The sequence below is a fragment of the Stegodyphus dumicola genome, chromosome 1, assembly GCF_044657685.1.
Source record: "Stegodyphus dumicola isolate Sdum_Otavi_A_Nest chromosome 1, ASM4465768v1".
Lineage (NCBI taxonomy): Eukaryota > Metazoa > Arthropoda > Arachnida > Araneae > Eresidae > Stegodyphus > Stegodyphus dumicola.
The window spans coordinates 136967250-136988270 of NC_140768.1; positions in this window are offsets into that span (position 1 = coordinate 136967250).

Genomic DNA, 21021 nt, shown 5'->3' on the forward strand with positions numbered 1-21021 from the left:
AAAAAAAAAAAAAAGGTCGGGGATCTTAGTTACAAAAATCACAATCTATACTCATCGATGGTCAAGAGATCCCCATTTTTTCCCTCTCAAGAAATTCCTAAGCACGAAGAGGGGGCCTCCGAAGGGTGTGAATTGCTGATAAGAACAGACTACTGATAAGAAATGTGGCGTCTCTACGGAATAGTTACGAAGAAAAGAACCACATAACTTGCTACTATTACTAACTATTGTATAATGCTAGAATCTTATGAAAAATAATAAATAAAAAAAATTTAATTGCAGAAAACTTCAGATCAAGGAATAAGAAAGAATAGCAGTGCCTCGATGTGCTTAAAAACTACGAAGCATTCTGCAGACTTTCGTGCCAAAATCAAGGTTGACAAATGGATTAATACATTTTATTGTTTCTTTTAGTGTATATATTTCAAAATTATTAAAATAACTTGAACAGTTGTTTAATTGCTTAAAACAGCAATAAAGTTCATTTATAAAGATATATAAGGAACTTCATAATTCATTGCTTTGGTGAACAACTGAAATTTACCAAATTACCTAACTTTATAACATTAAATATCTTCGTAATGCTCTGTTTTATAAAAGCTTAACTACTTCTAAAAGCTAACTACTAACTAAAAGCTTAGCTACTTACTATTCATTTGTTATACATTAAAATATTTTCTGATTTATTTACTAAATGCATAATCAGTCATCAGGATTATTAAATGTATTAAGAATTTCATACCTGCTTGTGCAGTGTGAATGCATGTTTGTGTAATGAACTTTGATTTTCATGAACGAAAAAGAAATACAGGCTAATCTTTGGAATATGGTAACAGGTAGATTGGCGACATTTTGGTAAGGCGATAAAGGTTACTAGCTAGGACTTTAGCAGTGTACATGGATAAAGTCAAGAGTGTGCGCAATGCCATTTTTGTGCAATTCTGGGATGTTTTTTTAAGTGAAAATAGGTCGACGTGTACATGGATACCGCGTACGCGCAATTCTTAAAAACGCGCGAAGCAGTGGGCGATTCTGCACTTTCTCCCAATTTCGCACCTAATCTTCGTCAGTTTTGTTCCACAAAAAGTTCTAGCATAAGCGTAATTCGGCTAGCAGATTGTTGGATTAAAAAATGTTGAGTTAAAAAAAAAAAAGCCTTTACTTCGTGAAAACAAAAACTAGCAGGTTGCTGTAGCAGGGTTGGTCGCCAAAATATCGCCAAGTTACCATAATCCAAAGATTAACCGAAATACAATCTCCGAATAAATACTTTTTTGTTTTCCAGTTCCTGTGCTTAGCTGTAAAAGAAAATTCACTTCAAGTATGTGTCTGTGTAATTTTGACGATGTAAATGCTGAAATGTATGTATAGTAAAAACTCAACAAAAAAATATCCAGAAAGCTCTTGTAATTTTGGATAGCTGAGCATATAAAAAAATGAAATATTGTAATAAGTGAATGGAAGAATAAACTACTAGTCTAAAATCAAAAACAGTTCATCTTATTTGTATCAACTTTATTATCAAAAGCCAATATTTAATATTATGCACGATTTTGAAAAAAATGTATGCTGCTGATCTTTGGAATATGATAACCGGTGATTTTTACAATGGTTGTTATGTGGATTAAGATTGCGGTTTAATCCTAGTATCCGGTGCACACGGGATTTGGCTACTTTTGCCGACTTTATGATGAGCAATAAAAATGGGACATATACGATGAGTAGTAAACGGGTCATTCAAAGAATATATATAGTTATACATAGTATATATATAGATGTTGTTTGGGTATGTATATAGTGTATAGTACATATACGTTGTTTGGGTCATTTTTGGTGTTGGCGGTAATTTTCAAAATCGCGCCAAGGCTGCACCGTATACTAGGATTTTACCAAGATTGCAAGTTAAGACTTTAAATATGAACAATAGTTATCTGAAAATTTTAAGTAGTAATTTTATATCCAACAATCTCTGCCAAATAACTTCCATGTTTTAAGTAATTAAAAATATATTTTTAACCACTTATTATTAATTTTATAAAGTACATTCTATAATTTAAATTTTATTTACTTTCATATATTTTTAATGTTTGCCATTATAAATTTCATACTATGTACTTTTTTAAGATTTCATAGTTATTTTATGTAAGAAATGGATTTATGTGCAACAGATATACAATGAAAATCATTTAACACAAAATTTAGGGGACTGAAATATTTTTTCGTGTTAAAAAATATTGAAAAGAAAAGAATATATATATATATATATATATATGTATTCAAAAAAATTAAGCTTATTATAGTATGTTTTATTTACATAGATATGTATATATGCATGTATTTAATAAAAGCCAATGAAACAAAAACTTGCACAAGAACTTAATGGAATTCAATACAAAATTTTCAAGTTTTTGAAAAACAAAACATTTTTTGAGTTTTGAGAAAATAATCTGATATTTTTCCTTGCATTGTCTTTTTTAGCATTTTCGCCTAGCACGGGTTTCTTCCCTATATCGGGCTAAGAGGGAAATTTTGTAAAGCCTCTTTTCACGTCATTTCCCTCTTGGTGTCAAAAAAAATCCTTCCGAGGATTTGGCGATTGAAGATGGCGGAAAAAATTGCGCCAAGTGCCAGTTATCTGAGTCTTCCCAACTACTGCAACGAATTCTTCCGATAGTACAGTAGGACAGTTCATTAATACAGAAACTTTCTCAAACATTTCATTAAGTGTCAGCTCAGTTTCAATATCCTACTTCTCCATTTCTTTCGGCGCCGAAGAATCTGATACTTTTGAGAATCGTGTGTAATGAAAATAATTTTCATTCATCCTTGGAGTCGCTGAATTCTATGCAGTGCAACATATGAGCCAAACTCACTAATTTTTACTGACACTGCCATGTACTCATCACTGAATTCCAAAGCTAACTGATGAGAGATGAGATGTTTGTGTGGCGTTTGTAGACGTGGAAGGCGAAAGTACCGTACATAAACAAAACTGGCTCGTGTCACAGGCTATTCCGAGGGTATTTCAAAGCCAAATTAGCCTCTTTTCTACGAAACATGTGAAACCGCCTCTCTTTCATTTCACACCCCGTTTAAATCTCGCCAGCGATACCAGTGTTTTCTGTATTTTGTTCATTTCCAGAAAGGATATCTTTTCATGTTAAGCGATTTTTGTTTCGTGTTAAGAGAAACAAAATGCGTGAAAATACATAGTAGTTTGTCGGGACCGTTGCATTATTTCGTGTTCACCGATATTTCGCGTTAAACGTATTCCACTGTATACAGATGTGTTTGGACTATGTATATACAAATAATGTTTTAAAAGGAAAATTTATAATCCTTCCAAAAATTTTTGTGCATTATGCTGCTAAAAATTGATCAGTAAATATATAAAGAAAGAAATTTAGAACCAATTTTTCAGAAAGAATAAAAATTGAAATTAAAATTAACTTGATAAAATCCTGTTTAGACTAGTAAAATCTTTTTAAATTGGAAGATATTTTTAACTTTTGATTTTACTTCCCCCCTCCTTCCCCCATTTTCCTTTGCTACTGCTGTTTGATAAGAGGTTCTAGTAAAGTTTTGTGTTAAAATTATTTTGAACTTTCAAAGATTTTCCACTGAAGGATTTTAATTTTTTCTACATTTTTAAGGGCATGTTTTCTTTTTTTTTTTTTTTAGTCCAAAGGGATTTCAGTCCCGAAGGACTATTGCTTTCGTTTTGGCATTTTGCGTCGGTTCACTTTTCAAACTGTTGCCACAAAATGTTAGAGTCCTGCATTATATTTGAAGAAATTAAATAATGAAAAATCTGCATAAATGATTGTCTATTTCTCGCATTGTGATAAAACAATGGTACATAGAGCCATTGAATTTTGAATGACGAAATCCTACTGCGAATATGGGCATCTGAAATCCCAAATTTGGAATTTGTTTTATTATAGATTTTATATTTTGTAAAACTTTAACGAATTTTTGATTTACAAACTCAATATTTTAAAAGCGAGAAATGGCAACGTTATATAGAAAAAAAATACTTTTATCTCCAGCTCGCGAGACTGTGTATATCGGAAATTCTAAAGATATGCTTAATTTAACATTATTTTGCGATATTGCTCTTGAACTGAATTTTATGGTTTAAGTGCAAAGAACATGATATTTAATAAATAAAGGTAACACTCAAAACGTTAAAAAAATGCCCCTTTGGACATAATTTAAAATCTGAAAAATTTCAGATTTTTTTTTTTTTTTTTTTTTTGGTGAACTATTAAGATAAAAAAATATATTGAAATGGTTATCAGCTGATTCTGGATACAGAGAAGCAAGGATTTTGTTTTAAAAGGGGAAATGTAATTAAATTCGACATACCTCCTCTTGAGGATATTATGTTAAAGTTGGTTGGATTCCTCACCTTTCTTGTTCTTTTTATACTACTTTTTTGGTTTTTCTTGTGATGGTTTATTTTAACATGTTGACTGCCGTGGGGGTCACCGGTGACCTGCACTCGACTTGGCTACAGCGCCGTGGGTGCCACTGGCAACGCGACCAATAGTAAAATACATAACTAGAATAAATATTAATACTGATAAATTTTTAATTATTACCATTGTTACTATAATGGTTTGAAGAATAATAAACCGTAAAAATTTAAATTATAAATCACAAAAATGGTCTACAGATGTTTGGAGGTCGCTGGTGACCCCCAGCATGAAGCACAATTATATAACATTATTTTCTGTAGATAATATTTCGACATAATATATATCGCATAATAAAAATTTCAAGTTGCCGTCATGGGCAAATCACGTAAAATGCACGCGGCAGTCAACGTGTTAATTTTTACATTTTAAAGTATTCTTGTTCTACATTTATAAGATTTTATGAAGATCATTTGAACTTCAATTTTTAAGTCTTTGTGAAAAGTTGGTTCCAAATTTCTTTATATACTATATATAAGAACTCCTACACTCCTAGAAAAAACTAATTTATAAATTTATTTATCCCATATTTTCATTTTGAAACATTTTAGTACATGCTTTTCCTCAATATTTTAAAAGTTGATTTTTTGTTGAAGTGAAATATGTAATATGGAAAAATTCTATTAAAAAACATAACTCAGAATCAAAATAGGAGATAAATAGAGATAATAATAATGTGGGGTATTTGATTCTCTTTCCCTAATAGTCATTTGAAACATTTAGCGTGTTTTTCCATTCAGCTGAAACAGTAAAAATATAGAAAAATTCCCATAGAAACATAATTCGGCTGAGAAACAAAACAGGCAAAAAATTGGGTTGGCGTCAGGAAACTGATTGGTCTAAAACAGAGCTAAACGTTTTTTCAGTCGTGAGCCTTTTTTATCATAGATTTTTTTCATGACCCCAAAATATTTATGAAAATTTTGTGGGACCCTATAAGCATTGCGAAAATCTGACACATGTTCGAGTGAAAGTGTCAATTTTTTCACTTGTAAGATAGTATTGCAGTTTTAGGTCATATCTTTAATTTCTCATTTTAAGACAAAGAACAATGTGAAAATTTTAATTAATTAACAGACGAAATGACGGCATCACATACAAAGCAAGTAAAATGAACATTTATATTATAAACAGAATGCGTTTAAACATTTTTGTTTTTCTCTTTGTGTGTATTGTCTTATCTTATCTATTTTGAGATACATTGTGTAAAAATATTGGGTAATTGTAAAATTATTATATTAAGTTTAAGAAATACCAAAACTACTAAAATTTTTTGCAACCCCCTGCTGTAGATGGGGGTTGCGATCTACAGTTTAAGAAAGTCTAGTCTAAAATAACGTTACAATATTTGATTTTGTTGGAACATTGGATAACTGAGGCCACACCCAGTGCAGTTGTGGCAGGTGTGCAAATTTTGGAATTTACAGAGATATCAAGTAGCAAAATTTTTGGAATTTAGGAGTGGAAAAGTTTTTAGAATTTAGGACCCACAGAGATTGTATAGCACAACAAAATGTATCTGCTGGAGCTAGGACTCCAGTACATGGTTATATTCTTATAAAGAGTGTATGCCTGAATGCAAAGATGCATTTTGAGTCATCATCGCTAGGTCAGCAGCCTACACAGCATTGTGTGATACATCCTTCATGTAAATAAGAAATAAAATTGACAGCACTTTAGTTAAATAACATAACTCATTTTTTGTAAGTATTATGCAAGAGTATTATAATTGTTGAATAAGAATACAACACTTGCTTTCTGTTCATCTGAAATGGGATAGATATTCTAGCAGTTATTCCAGCAGAAATTTGCAAGAACAGATCATTCTTTATTTAGTTAGATAATCAAAATACACAAGCTATGAACATAACATATTAAACCGTAATTCACTTTTCACATTAGACAGCCAATGTTTATCAATTTTCACATAAGTCGTACTTTCCCGTAAATTTGAAAATACTCTATTGTATGCTGGTCTGTTCAAGACAAGCCTGAAATCATTTTTTTTTTTTTTCCAAAATGCAATTGATAACTTGTTTTTTTACAAAATTTTAACCTGGGAGTTATGAACAAATTTGTGGGAGGTCACCAAATTCAAAGAAATTTATTTGACAATAAAAGATATACGGAATTTGAAGAGAATTTTGGATGTTTTTTAACATTTGCAGGAATTTTAAATTAAACATTTCCATATTTTAATTCTGATTTTATTGCTTTTCACTTTATTTATGTGTTATGTTTGATGATTTTCAAACAGCTCGAAACAAATTTCAAAGCAATTGCATACGCGCAGCTAAGATTTAGTTTTTTCGGCTATCTTAGTAATATCTTGCATGCAATTTGTAATTGTAATACGCATCATTTATAAACTATGTTTCTTATTTCTAATCAAATTTGTTGTCAAGTAGGCGCATAACATTTCCTAAGCATAGGAAAATTAAGTAGTGTCTCAAAGGATAATAAAAACAATTTTGTTCATGATGGTTAAATGGCCCAAAATCTCTTGTAAGAGAAATGGGATGGATGCACCAACATCAAATAAACTTAGAGAAAAACTATTAATGAAAATGCAAACATTGGCTCTCTTTCTAACCAGTAACGATTCCGGAGCTTCGATTGGCGCTGCAAGACGAATGGGCAGCAATGCGTCAACTCATTGACACCCTCATTCTCAGCATAAGCAGACGCTGTGAAACTTGCCTAGCAGTCAGGGGAGATCATATTCCCTATTAAAGCCCAGATGTTTCTTGCTGGACACCCATCACAGGGATGTTTCGGCTTTCAGTCGCATTGCGCTCCATGCTACTTTTTCAATAAAGCTTCTTTTTATCCCTCTGATTTCTCTTTTAGTAAGTGTTGCTTACATTACTCATGTCCTTACGTATTGGGGATCATACGGTATTAAATGTGTTGATTTGGAAAGCTTTTGTACAAAGTCTCGTCCTTAATTTTTGCACACCAGTGTAGACTGCAATCACACCACTCACCCGAAGGCAAAATCAAGGGTTAAATTCATCAATTCTAATGAGAATGCAGTAGCGAAGTAAAGCACTGCGGTTTTTGCATAATTTCTGAGTAAGCTATTTGTACGAGTTGAAATAATTCTTGCATTTAAACTTGTATTCCAAATTAAGATTTAACTTGAAATTAATGTGGATAATTACTGAGAGAATTAGATTTTTGTAGCGTAGTTTACGTGCGATGAGATCACGTGATACGAACCGGCAAATCAGGATGTTGAACCATGAAAACATAGTAAATTCTTAATGTCTTTTTACAAATTTATTATCTTTATTTATTGGCTTTTTACAAAATTTTAAAAGATATTAAAATGTTTGTGCCTTCAAAATAAAAAATTCTTAGAACTAACAGTTGTTAAAATTTTTTATGTGTATATTGTACGTTGTCGTCAACAAAGTCTGCTTGGCGAGATTTGCGCCAGTGAAACTGAAAAGTACCTCAGAAACTAAACATAAAGATTAAATAAATAAATTTGAAGAATTTTTTTAAGGGATGAGCTGAGAGCATGAAAAATTAAAATGTGTTTTTGAAAAAATATACAACAGTTTCTGAGAAGGATTTACAGGCATCCTTAAAAGTTTCGTATTTAATTGCAAAAAATTTAAAACCTCATACAATTGGAGAATCACTCATTCTTCCTTCAGCAATTAACATGACATCATTTATGCATGCAGAAAAATATAGTAACGGTTTAAAAACAATAGCATTAAAAAAGATACTGTTTCTCACCAAATTTTTGTCATATCAGACACTATAGAATACAAAATTCAGTCTTTACTATAAAACTTGAAACTACCGACATTAATAAAATGTTTCAATTTATCGTTTATGTGAGATATGTTTTTGAAAACAATGCAGTAGAATATTTTTTATCTTGTAATATTTGGGAAGGAAAAGCAACTGGAGAGAAAATATTTGAAATTATTAACAGACATTTTGAAACAATGTTACCTAGACACACTGTGTCGCAGTTTGTACTAATGTAAGCTTTTAAAACTAAGACAATACTTTGGCAAGGAGAATTGAACAACAACAACAAAAAAAAAAAAAAACAGAAACATGCTTTTCACAATTTACTAAAAGTAATACAGATTTCTTGTTTAAAACGACATATGATAAAATTGACAGAAAGTCTTTTGAAAAATTTCCAAATAAGGAATTAGGTTGGATCTGTGACCCATTTTGCCTTTGGTGTTTTCAATTCCAATGTATCTCTAAATGAAAAAGAACAATTATTTGATATTTTAAGTGACGGAATACTGTGTGTTAAGTCTCTAACTTGCCAAAAATTTTAGTTGATTGGAAACTAATATGCCGATTTAAAAGGAATGAAAGTAAATTATTACGTTTCTTACGTAAAATTGTACAGTAAACCTTTAGCTTCTATTTAAAACTTCTAAAATGCTTATGTTACATTTTTCTGTTATATAAGCATTGAAAGTGGATTTCTCACTGAAATAGAAATAATTTTGCTATTGAATTAACATGGAGAACTTTTTGATTGAAATATTTTTTCTCTGCGACATTAGTTGCATCTACTACAAAATAAAGATGAACTGTTTTTAAAAATTTTGTATTCGTTGTCATATTGATCTATGAAGTACTAGATTAGTGAGTTTTTATTACATTATTGACAAATATAGTTTTTAAACAATCAAAAAATTTAAAGCGGAGATAATTATTTGTCAAATATGAATGTGTTTTCAAAGAGGAAATAAATAATAAGTGATAAAAAGAAAATTCAGTCAGAACATTCACATCTCTAACAAAGTAATTTGCTTTGATTTAATCTTTATAATACAATTTATTTTAAAATGATAAGGCAAAATCCAATGTGAAAGGTTATGCGAAGATTACGATAGTACTTAGAGTATTCAGCATTTCGTATAATCCTATAACCAGATAATAATAATATTAAAATAAATTTTATCTGAATGTTCTTATTACATAAACAGTAGTAAAATTATGCAATTACATAAACGAATACACTTTCGGACAACATACTTAATAGCAAGCCAAAGTTCTGTTTATGTTACATCTCGCCCTTCAGCGCATGCTCAAGAATTACCATCCAGGCGAAACTAGTCGATTTGATTATTATAGTATATTAAAGAACCTTGGATTTGACCATGACGTCAAAAATTCGAAAAGTGGGGTAGGGTAAGGCTTCTAGGGTAGGGTTTGGAAATACGCGGCAGGGAAGCTTGCTGGGACAGAGCTTTAAGAGATGCTCATCCGGTATTGTAGAATGGAGGTGGCTGAAAGACAGAATTTACGTGAGAATAGTCTCAAAGTTGGGTGAGAGGAAGGACCTGGAGAGAGGGAAGTATAGATGATGAGAAAGTGAAGGAAGAATAGGGTGGGAGAGGGGAGAGGAAGAGTCAGGTTGTCAAGGAGACTAGATACGTTAAGGATGGGAGTGTTAGGCAAGGTGGATTGGTAAAGGATAATAACGGATATTTGATATAAGGGAATTTTGTAAGAGGAGGTATATAAAAAATTTGTTAATAAATATAGTATATAAGATTAATGAGTAGTGTACATTTTGGGAACAGAATCACGCATTTACACGCACATACACACACTTATACATACACAAGTAAATAAGAAGGAGGAAAAAAAAAAAAGAAATAGGAGGGGAAAATTACGGAGAGGGAGGTGAGAGATCAGGATCCAGTGGGTGGGCCGAGATAGGGTGGAACTTCGGAGGTAGTAAAAGCTTGAAAAATGGGATAAAAGCTCGTAAGCATATAGAGAGGATAGAAGTATAGATATCCGTAGCATGCTAGATAAGTAAATGTATGTGTAAAGGCCAACTTCAATGAGGGCATTTCGACATCACTTCCATATTTGGTGATAAGAAAAAAAAAAAAAAAAAACTTCTACTAGTGGAAGGTATACGCAAAGGCAGTCCATGTGTGGAAGAATATGTAGGAGGTACGGTGGGTGGAGCTGAAAAAGGATTTAAGGGGGTGTGAGAGTGGTATGTAGATATTTTAGCAAGCTAAGACATGAGAAGAGTTTATCAAGGGCCGAATGGAGGTGTCTAGAGGATCGAAACGAAAAGATAGTAAGTGATAATTTATCGCACAATGTGTGACGAAACCAGCTTTACTGAAAATGTACCTTGAGAATTTTATTTTAGAGAAGCTACGTGAAGGGTGTAGTGTCCGTGCGAGTGGAGGATGAGAAATATGGACCTCAAGGGTGGCAGGCCAGCCCAGTGGGCGGAGCGAGCAACACCCACACAGCCGCAGAAGGAGAAGGGAGATTTGGCGTTTTTGTATACGGAGATGTAGGACATATGTTTCAAAAAGCTGTATTTGATAGCTCAAAGTGAAGCGAAGTAAATGTGAAGAGATAATGAAAGACACAGACGTTGCAAGTAGGAATAAATTAAATCTCCTAGTAGCGTTTGTTGTTGAATTTGGCGCATTTTTATTATTATTATTTCTTTTTTCATGAGGGTAATTTGTATCTTCATTTTACGTCAACGGCTAATCGGCCATGAGTTTAGCGGTGTACAGTTACGTTGCAAGATATTTAAAAAGGTTAACCGTAATACAAATTAAAGAAACATATAAAACGCATCTAAATTAGAGTTAGCCGCAGAAAAAAATTATCAAAAGTTTAAACATGATATTTAAAGCATAGAAATTAAGTTATATTATTATATATATTAAACAAACATATTGCAAGATAATTAAACGGGTGATCCGTGATGTTTAAAGCATATAAATTAAAAAAAACATATTAAACGCATCTAAATTTGTGTTAGCCGCAGAAAATATATCAAAAGGTTAAATATGATATTTAAAGCATAAAAATTATGAAGAAACATATTAAACACATATACATTAGAGTTAGCTGGCAAAAATAATATCAAACAGAGAAACATGATATTTAAAGGATAAAAATTAGACTCAGCAGGAATAGACATAATATTAATGAGTTAAACATTATAAAGCATATAAATTAAAGTATATATTGCAATATTCAAGATTAGCAATATGTCATATATCTTTTGTTAAATTTGTATAGCCCTGAAAAGGGCCTTTTTTTTTTTTTTTTTCTCTCCAATCCTTTACACAATCCTAAACAAGTCTTTTAACTGAAGACTAACTTTATATCTCTGGTCAATGCAAAGTTTTGTAAATGCCTATATTACAAATATTTTCAATAACACATTAAAAACACTTAAAAATAAATAACAATGTCTCCGTAAAATAATGAAACAAACATGAATGCCAAAGTGAAGACTAGATGTCATGCCATAGTCATTTGAAATAAATTGCATTGACACACATTTCACTTTGGAAAGAAGAAAGTCCATCTCTAAAAAGATGTTTGGAAACTTATAAGAAATTATCAGCAAATTTACCCTAAAATGGACGTAAATCAATGCTGTATACATTACTGCATTTTAGAATATCCGAAATGAGAATGAAAAAAGCAATATTTTCGTTGATTTTTAGGAAATAGCATATGCTGTTGACAAATTCATATGTAAACTAGGATAATTCTAGTTCCAGGATATCGCTGAAATTATTTCTCCTTATAACAGATGTGGGAAAAAAAAAGCACTTGTAGCATTCTAGACCTTTCATCAGGCCTGATGAAATTAAACGCAGCAACATCATTTTGTTCTGAATGATGCATTCAGGTGTATGAGAAAGGCAGATGAAACACTTCTCAGAATGTTGTATCATAAATGAGTCGTAAATGCTTTGCTTATATTATGCCAAGCAGTAATAGCTTTAGGAGCCATGACAGTGTGATGGCCCAAGATACTGAGTGCTGAAGATTCAAACTAGGGTCAAACTACTAGTATACAGCAACTGTATTGCTGAACTGCTTGTGAACTTGAACAAAAGTATGAATATCTTGTTAGTGAAACCCATAATGTAAGAAAAACGGCACACTTGATAAAATGTTCAAGATTAATGGTCGATTTTGTTATGAATCCCATGGTTCTGACATGTTTTAAATATACTCCTTCCACACGGATAGAAGCTGAATGATCATTGTCCTGCTTACTACAGATATAACCTTTCAATGTATAATCTGAAGGAAAGTTTAGGTTATTCGAATATGGCAAAGCATACCAGCTGTTGACCTGAAGAAGGATGCCTTTATGAATATTCTAAGGCAAACTGGCTTGTATTTGCATTACATATGAGGCAAACTAGAAAAATCAACCATGCAGCCAGCCCTTTAACCATGATATGAACACAGATCAAACTACCAGTATTCAATGGTCTTAACCACTAGTAGGAAAAATCTTAAAAAAATGCTTGCAATATCATGCAATCAGAAATTCACTAAATGTTGCACAGAATTACTTTTTCAAGTGTCGAGGATGAGAATACTTAATTTTGTTTTGTTTATATAGGTATTTGGTCATGGTATTATTCATTACATATATTCTCTGTTGTTCATACAGATACTAATATTTTAGTACATTTAAAAGTGTCTTTTTCATTAAGTGCTTTGCTTGTCAATATTCCCAAAATTGTGTTTCATATGTTAAGTGCTACTGTACATATAATAGATTAATGGATTCATTACAGAATAATACATTTCAAATATCCATTTTATGCAAGCAATTTTCAAAGTTTATTTTTTGAATTTACTTGCTGATAGCTTAAAATATTTTATTTTGAAACAACTGCCTTTTTCACAATAAACTGGACATTGCCAAGAATTTTCAATAATATTCAAATCCTTTAGAGTAGCATTGTAAATAAAACTATAAGAACATTATACATTTTGTTATCTTTCAAAAGTCAAACTTTGATTAATTACTCAAAGCAGTGGTTAACTAACTTTGATGATCAATAAAAAATCTTTAATTTTTTTTTAAATCTCATCTCAGAGAACCAATAATACTTTTTTTATTCATTATTACTTCTTTATTTCATTTTAATCATCTATCATATATAAACACCTAGCATCTTCTGAAAGGTAATTGCTAAGATACATTAAAAATATGTCAAATTTTTAAGTATGAAAAGTGATGTAATTCTTATAATTTTAGATAAAAATAAGAGTAATAAAAATAAAAACTTCAGTTAATTATTTAAACCTTATATTATTGCGGCCCAGGTTAATCATGTTTTAGGACTCGGGTACCCTATGGTTCTGAGTGTTTAGTCTTTTAATTATTAAGAACACAGTCATACTACTCTAAACAGGCGTGTTACCAATTATCAATAAGCCCCCCCTCCGCCGTAATTTCACCTGCTCATCCGGTAGTGATGCACCACCAGCCAGCGGCAAAACGGAGCACGCACAGAACATACGAGAACAGATTCGTTGTCTAAGCGTTTGAAGAATCAGGTTACTACCTACTACAAGCGAATTCGCCGGGTTACCAACTTTGCACTGTTATCGCCAATTTTGGCGATGTTTACATTTAACGGATCCTCTGCGGAAGTGCTTCCAACCCTTTTTTCACACATGTAATTAGTTGCCCATCGAGCACATACAATGAATTCAACTACAGAATTTACAGTCCACAAAGAATTCGGTTTGGAAATCTTCTGCAGACTTTCAGTCAACAGTGGAAATGTAAAATCCTTTTTAGTAGCGGCAACATTATCTGCAACCAATGGAGCATTCTTTTCGCAGGCACATTTCTTGCAGCAGGTGCTTTTCTTTTACGTGACGGTTTCGATAAATATGAAGGCAGATTTGGAAAGATTGAGGGTATTGCTCCTTCTTGGAGTCTAGGGCAGCCCATTTCCAACTTGAATATTGTCCCATCGAACAACTTCATCTCGTAAAATCGTTTTATATCACTTTCTGCAAAATGATGCTCGCATACAACATCGTTCTCTGAAAGTATTCGGTCGGCCCAAGGAATTGCATGTCTCTATTTGTCTAGCAGCACAGGATCCTGTAAAATATATTTCTACAAGCATGTATAAATATCAGAATTCAGTTACATACAAAATTAAAATACTCTTGTTGTATGCAATTTTTTTAACGTGACATTGATGCAAATTTAATATTTAATGATTAAAATTTAATTTGAAAATAGTAATGGCAAATTAAAATTTAATTGCAGCACTAACGCTTGAATAGTTTAACACATTCAAATTTAAAATCCTTGTGCATAATGGTTCTCACTGTGCAATGTATCAAGATTTAAATCTTAATTTTTAACAGCCATTCAATTATGTGATTAGGTGGCATGATTTTATAATACTCATAACTTATTTAATATGCTGAATTTAGCACATGGAAAATCAATTTTTCATTACACTTATCTGCTGTTATTGTTATGTTACGTAAGGCGTTACGTTCGAACAATGGCTAGCTCAGAAGGGATTCGTAAGTCCTCTCTCTACCCGATGAATTAACAGCTATCTTGTCATAAATGGAGTACTTCATTTAAACTTAAGCAAAAAGATTTATTTACACATAAAGACAAGTTAAAAGAATATGAAATATTTATCTAGCTACAATATCTATCTAGTCACATCATGCAAACATCGTTCTTAGCTAACTAAACCGGAACTGTTCGTTTTCCTCTGGCGTCCCATGACGTCAGTCTCTATCTGGCTTTTGATTCGTTGGCTTAGTGATGCCATTCCCAACATCCTCCCCCCTTTGAGTTGCTGGATAGCTACTCAAAATATTCAAGTCTATCAAGTTCAGTCTAAGTGGCATCTTAACAGTTCTACCAGCTCGTGTCTTTATAGTCTTAGAACTGTCACATACATCGGAAACATCAGTGGGGTCCGGAGATCGGGGTGACCCAGAAATTTCTCAATGATGAGAGGTACTCATGTCGTCTCCACGATGAGAATCTGAAGACTTTACAACAGATTGATGTTTTTGAGGATCACTTGGATGACATGAACCTGACAAATCATCATCTTGGATTTCTAGGGGAAACACTCGTTGTATCGGACGTACTAAATTGTTAGTTTGCGTTCTTAATCTAACTGTTCTCACTTTGCCGTCCTTTCCTGGAATCAGTTACGTAACCCTGACTAAAGGCCAATTCAATCTCTTTTTGATATCATCTCCTATCAACACAACGTCATTCACTCGAATATTTGGAAAGTGTGAATTTTGCTGTCGTTTCTGAATAAGTAGTCCTAAATATTCCTTTCGAAAACGTACTCGGAGATCTTCCATTAATTTTGCACGAAATCTGATTCTTTTCCTGAGATGATTGGTGTCTACTGTATCTATATCAGTTACATCTAAATTGGATCTTTCGGTCAGAAACATGGCAGGTGTAAGTGGAACTAAGTCTTCCGTATCTTCAGATACATACGTCAGGGGTCGCGAATTTACTACCCTTTCACATTCGCACATAACTGTTTCCAGTTCTTCATAGGTGTGGCGTTCCGACAGATACTTCAACTTCTATTCATGAGATGGCGCCACGTGTAAAATCCAGTTCTTATTCGGAGCAGCAAAGCGACGTCATTACTCACTCAGACTTCTCGCAAAACAACTGTACGCGACGGTAGCATGAACTGTGTTCCGAGCTCTGTGTTGATCTCTGCAATATAATTTAAATTGTAATTTAGTACTTCATATATTCTTTTGTTATAGGAGATTGTCTACTCTTATTTTCTTATTCACACGCGTTGCGGTGAAGCCACCGCCTTTCTGGAAAAATAATCCTTCATTGTGGTTCGCTCAGATCGAAGCACAATTTTCTATAGCTCGCATTAATGAGGATTCTACAAAATTCAACCATGTAGTTGCAGCAATTGAGTCTGATATTCTGAATTCAGTGCATGACTTAATTCTCAAACCACCTGATTGCGATAAATACAAACTGAAACAGCGGCTCATTGAAATATATTCAGAAAGTGAATCTTCAAAAATACGTACTTTACTACAAGGACTTGAACTTGGAGATCAGCGACCTTCATACTTGCTATCACGAATGCGTGATCTGGCAGGAAGCCATTTTAGTGACGACTTGTTGAAGTCACTATGGCTTTCGCGTCTCCCTAATAACATACAAATAATTCTTGCTGCTTCCAATGAAGATCTAACCCGTTTAGCAGCAATGGCTGACAAAATTAATGAACTTGTTACTCCAGCTTATGTCAGTGCTGCTAATGCTGCACCTTCCAGTTCATCCCTCGAACAAAAAGTGGCTGAATTGACCAAAAAAGTATCTGAACTCTCTACAAGTCTTCATGCTTCACGGAGATACAATCGATCAAATCAGGGCCTACGTAATAAATTTCGTGCCCGAAGCAGGAGTCAATCTCGTCATAATACTCGAACGCAGTACAAAGAACCCACAAGTGGCATATGTTTTTACCATATGCATTTTGGCTCTCAAGCTCGAGGGTGTGCCCCTCCATGCACTTTTGTACAAGCGGGAAACTAAATGGGCGGTCTTCTGCTGGCCAACAGAATGTCCGCCACATCGACAGAATAGTACTGGCTGATCGTTCAACTCAGTTATGTTTTCTAGTAGATACTGGAGCTGACATATCAGTGCTCCCAAGAACTAAAACAAATGCTCACCAACTTAATAAACTTGTACTGTATGCAGCCAATGGTACCCAAATTGCAACCTACGGAACCAAACTATTGACACTTGATTTAAACTTGCGCCGGACTTTCAACTGGCCTTTTATTATTGCGAATGTAACTCAAGCAATTATTGGTGTCGACTTCTTGACACATTTCCACCTTCTAGTGGATGTCAAGAATAATTGCTTAATTGATGCTACAACTCAGCTGACATCACAGGGCAAGCTTCTCACATATCGAACGTACCTACCAACATAAGTGTTGTATCGGGCAGCACACGGTTTCATCGGTTATTAGCAGAATTCCCTGACATTTAAACCCATCCAAATCAGGGCAGCATACTCATCAGCCAGTAGGGTATCATCACATTGAAACACATGGCCCACCTGTATTTTCCAAGCCTCGTCGTCTTTCTCCAGAGATGCTAAAAACTGCTCGCAAAGAATTTGAATTCATGCTAGCACAGGGAACCATTCGCCCATCTAAAAGTCCATGGGCCAGTCCACTTCACATGGTTAAAAAGTCTAATGGTGACTGGCGGCCTTGTGGAGATTATCGTTGACTTAATGCTGTCACAGTCCCTGACAGATATCCAGTCCCGCATATCCAAGACTACCCATCTTTTTCATGGAACAAACATATTTTCTACCCTAGATCTTGCCAGAGCATATCATCAGATCCCAGTGCATGCTGAAGATGTGTCCAAGACCGCAGTGACTATACCATTTGGTCTCTTTGAGTACTTATATATGCCATTTGGCCTTCGCAATGCTGGCCAAACATTTCAGCGTTTCATACACCAAGTACTGTCTGGCCTCGATTTCTGCATCCCATATTTTGATGATATTCTGGTTGCATCTACAGATGCGGAAGAACATTTTCAACATCTGCGTCAGATTTTCACTCGCCTTAAAGATCATGGATTAAAACTAAATCCATGGAAATGTGTACTTGGTGAACCCTCAGTCTCCTTTCTTGGATGTCTTATCACCCAGAATGGAGTCAAACCTTTACCGGAAAGAGTCAAAGCAATTAACGACCTACCGCAGCCCAAAAGCATCTCTGAACTGAAGCGTTTCCTAGCAATGTTAAATTTCTACCGATGCTTTCTGCCAAATGCCGCAAACACACAAGCCTGCCTACATGAGTTTTTGAAGAATAGCAAAAAAAAAAAAAAAAAAACGATCAACGAGCTGTCCCTTGGACTGAATCTGCATCTGCAGCATTCGTGCAATGCAAACACGTTCTGGCAAATGCACCCACACTTTCTTATCACTCACCTAGTGATCAGCTCTCTATAATGGTAGATGCATGTGACACGGCCATAGGAGCAGTGTTTCAAGCCCATACCATTAAAGGACTTTCCCCGATGGCATTCTTTTCCAGAAAACTTACTACTGCAGAAAGGAAATACAGCACATATGACAGAGAGCTACTTGCTGTGTACTGTGCTGTTAAATACTTCCGGCACAACTTGGAAGGACACGACTTCATCATTTTCACTGATCATCGACCATTAACCTTCGCTTTTAGAAAAAACTCTGACTCATGTTCTCCTCGTCAGCTTCGACATCTGGATTTCATCGCCCAGTTTAGTACAGATATCAGCTATGTCTCTGGTACTGATAATTGTGTCACTGATGCCTTGTCTCGGGTAAACAATATCAACCTCACTACCCCAGATTTCCCTGAAATTGCAAAAGCTCAATTGCATGATGAGGAACTCAAGAACCTAATCTCAAATCCATTAACCTCCCTTCAGTTACAACCGCTGCACATTGATCCTGTAAAAAAGGTTAGCTTTAAATATGTTCTTGGCCCATAGATGGCGCCACTGTTTTTATATTCTTCTATAACTGTGCACTCCAATAAAACTTTACTTGTGTTCCAAACTCCCAACAGTTATGTTGTGTATTATTTATTCTCATGCATGCAAGTAACCACTCTCTGCTATATTGAGTTTCTAATAGATTATGGGCCCAGGCCAGATTAAGAAATGAGGATAAATAATCTAGTGTATAGTTAAGTTAGTTTGTTTATTTAATTCTATTTCTAAATTTTTAGAATTACCTTAACCAAAATTGACCACATGGTTATGTTAGGGTTAGCTAAAGCACATGGTTGCAAAAACTTAACTAGTACAAATATTTTTGACTGTTAATTATTTGGGCAAATGTTTCTTTGAGAATAAAATTAATTCAATAGAAAATTTATTTGAATTTATCTCAAATTATAATTTTTTGTCTCTTGTTGATTAAAGTTAAAAAAGGGAAAAATGCCAGGGGGAGAAGGTTCATTTAGTCACAAACAATTGAGTGGAAGGGAAAATTACATGGATTGGAAATTTTCCATGAAAATGCATCTTATTAAATTAGATTTATGGGCTTATGTAGAGGGTACAAAAGAAGATCCAGTAAAGGATACCAAAGCTCTGACAAATATAGTTGAAGGGGTAAGTGAAATTATTTTCAATGATATAAGGGATTTAACAAGTGGAAAGTATTAGCTGAAACATATGAGGATAAGGGAATCACAAGAAAGGTTTCAATAATTAAAACATTAGTGAATACCCGTTATACTGATTGTAAGGATATGTCTGACTATTTACATAGGGTCATTTCATCTTATCAGCAGTTAAAATCTACTGGTGTTAAACCTGATGAAGAATTAATTGCAGGAATAATTTTAGCTAATTTACCTGATAGGTTTGAACCTCTTATAATGGCTTTGAAAAATTGTGGTGAGGCAATAACAGTTGACAATGTTAAAAATCGCTTGTTAGCTGAAGATTCAAAACCCCTAGTCAATGAAAGTAAGGAATACGCATTTGTTAATAAAAATATCGGAAGCAAAAGGTACTTTAAAGGAAAATGTTTTAAATGCTATTTGTTTGGCCACAAAAGCTCTGATTGTCAGAAGTCACCTCTCAAAGAGGATAGATATAATGAAAACAAGTTTAACAAAAAGTCTAATGTTGGATTAAAACATAAAAAGGGAGAAGAAGCTTATGTAGTGGAAATTAGTTTAGCTAATTCTAATCCACATCCCAATATTTGGTACATGGATTCTTGTGCTTCTTACCACATGACTCCACATAAAGAATTATTAGATGATTATCAGGATGCTAGTATTCATCAAATAAAAACAGGAAGTTCAGTAATAGAAGTAGAGGGTAAGGGTAAAATAACTTTCCTCTTATCTAGAAATAAAAAAAAGGGAGTCTGTAACTTTTAGTAATGTTTTACACGTTCCAAAGTTAACAGCCAATTTGCTGTCTATTAAGTATTTAAATAAAGTATTTGGAATGGTTAGTACTTTTACAAGTGAAAGATGTTTTGTGTATGATGGTAAACATTTAGTTGCTACTGGAACAGGTATGGGAGATAATTTGTATTCTCTTGATTTATGTAATGAGTGGGCTTTAATTACTGATAAAAATATTTCAAATGAATTATTACACAAAAGAGTGGGCCATTTAAGTGAAGGAGGAATGACCAGATTAAAAGATATGGTCGAAGGTTTTACATTGTTAAATTGTATGTCATGCATTAAAGGCAAAATGCATAGACAACCATTTCCCAAGGGAAAAGCTAAGCGTGCAAAAGAGTTATTAGGCATAGTACATAGTGACCTGTGTCGGCCTATGAATGTTACATCAATTGGTGGTTCTCGCTACTTTATTAGTTTTATTGATGATTTGTCACGAATGACTTTTGTTTATTTTTTGAAAAATAAATCTGAAGTTTTTGAAAAATTCAAAATATTTCAAGCATTTGTGGAAAGGCAAACTGGCAAATCAATCAAAATCTTACACTCAGATAATGGTACTGAGTATGTAAACAATGAGATGGATAACTATTTAGCATCAAATGGAATTCAGCATCAAAAATCTATTCCATTTACACCAGAGCAAATGAGTGTAGCTGAACGTAGTAACAGAACTCTTGTAGAGCGAGCACGATCAATGTTGGTGGATGCTCACCTTGATCAAAATTATTGGGCT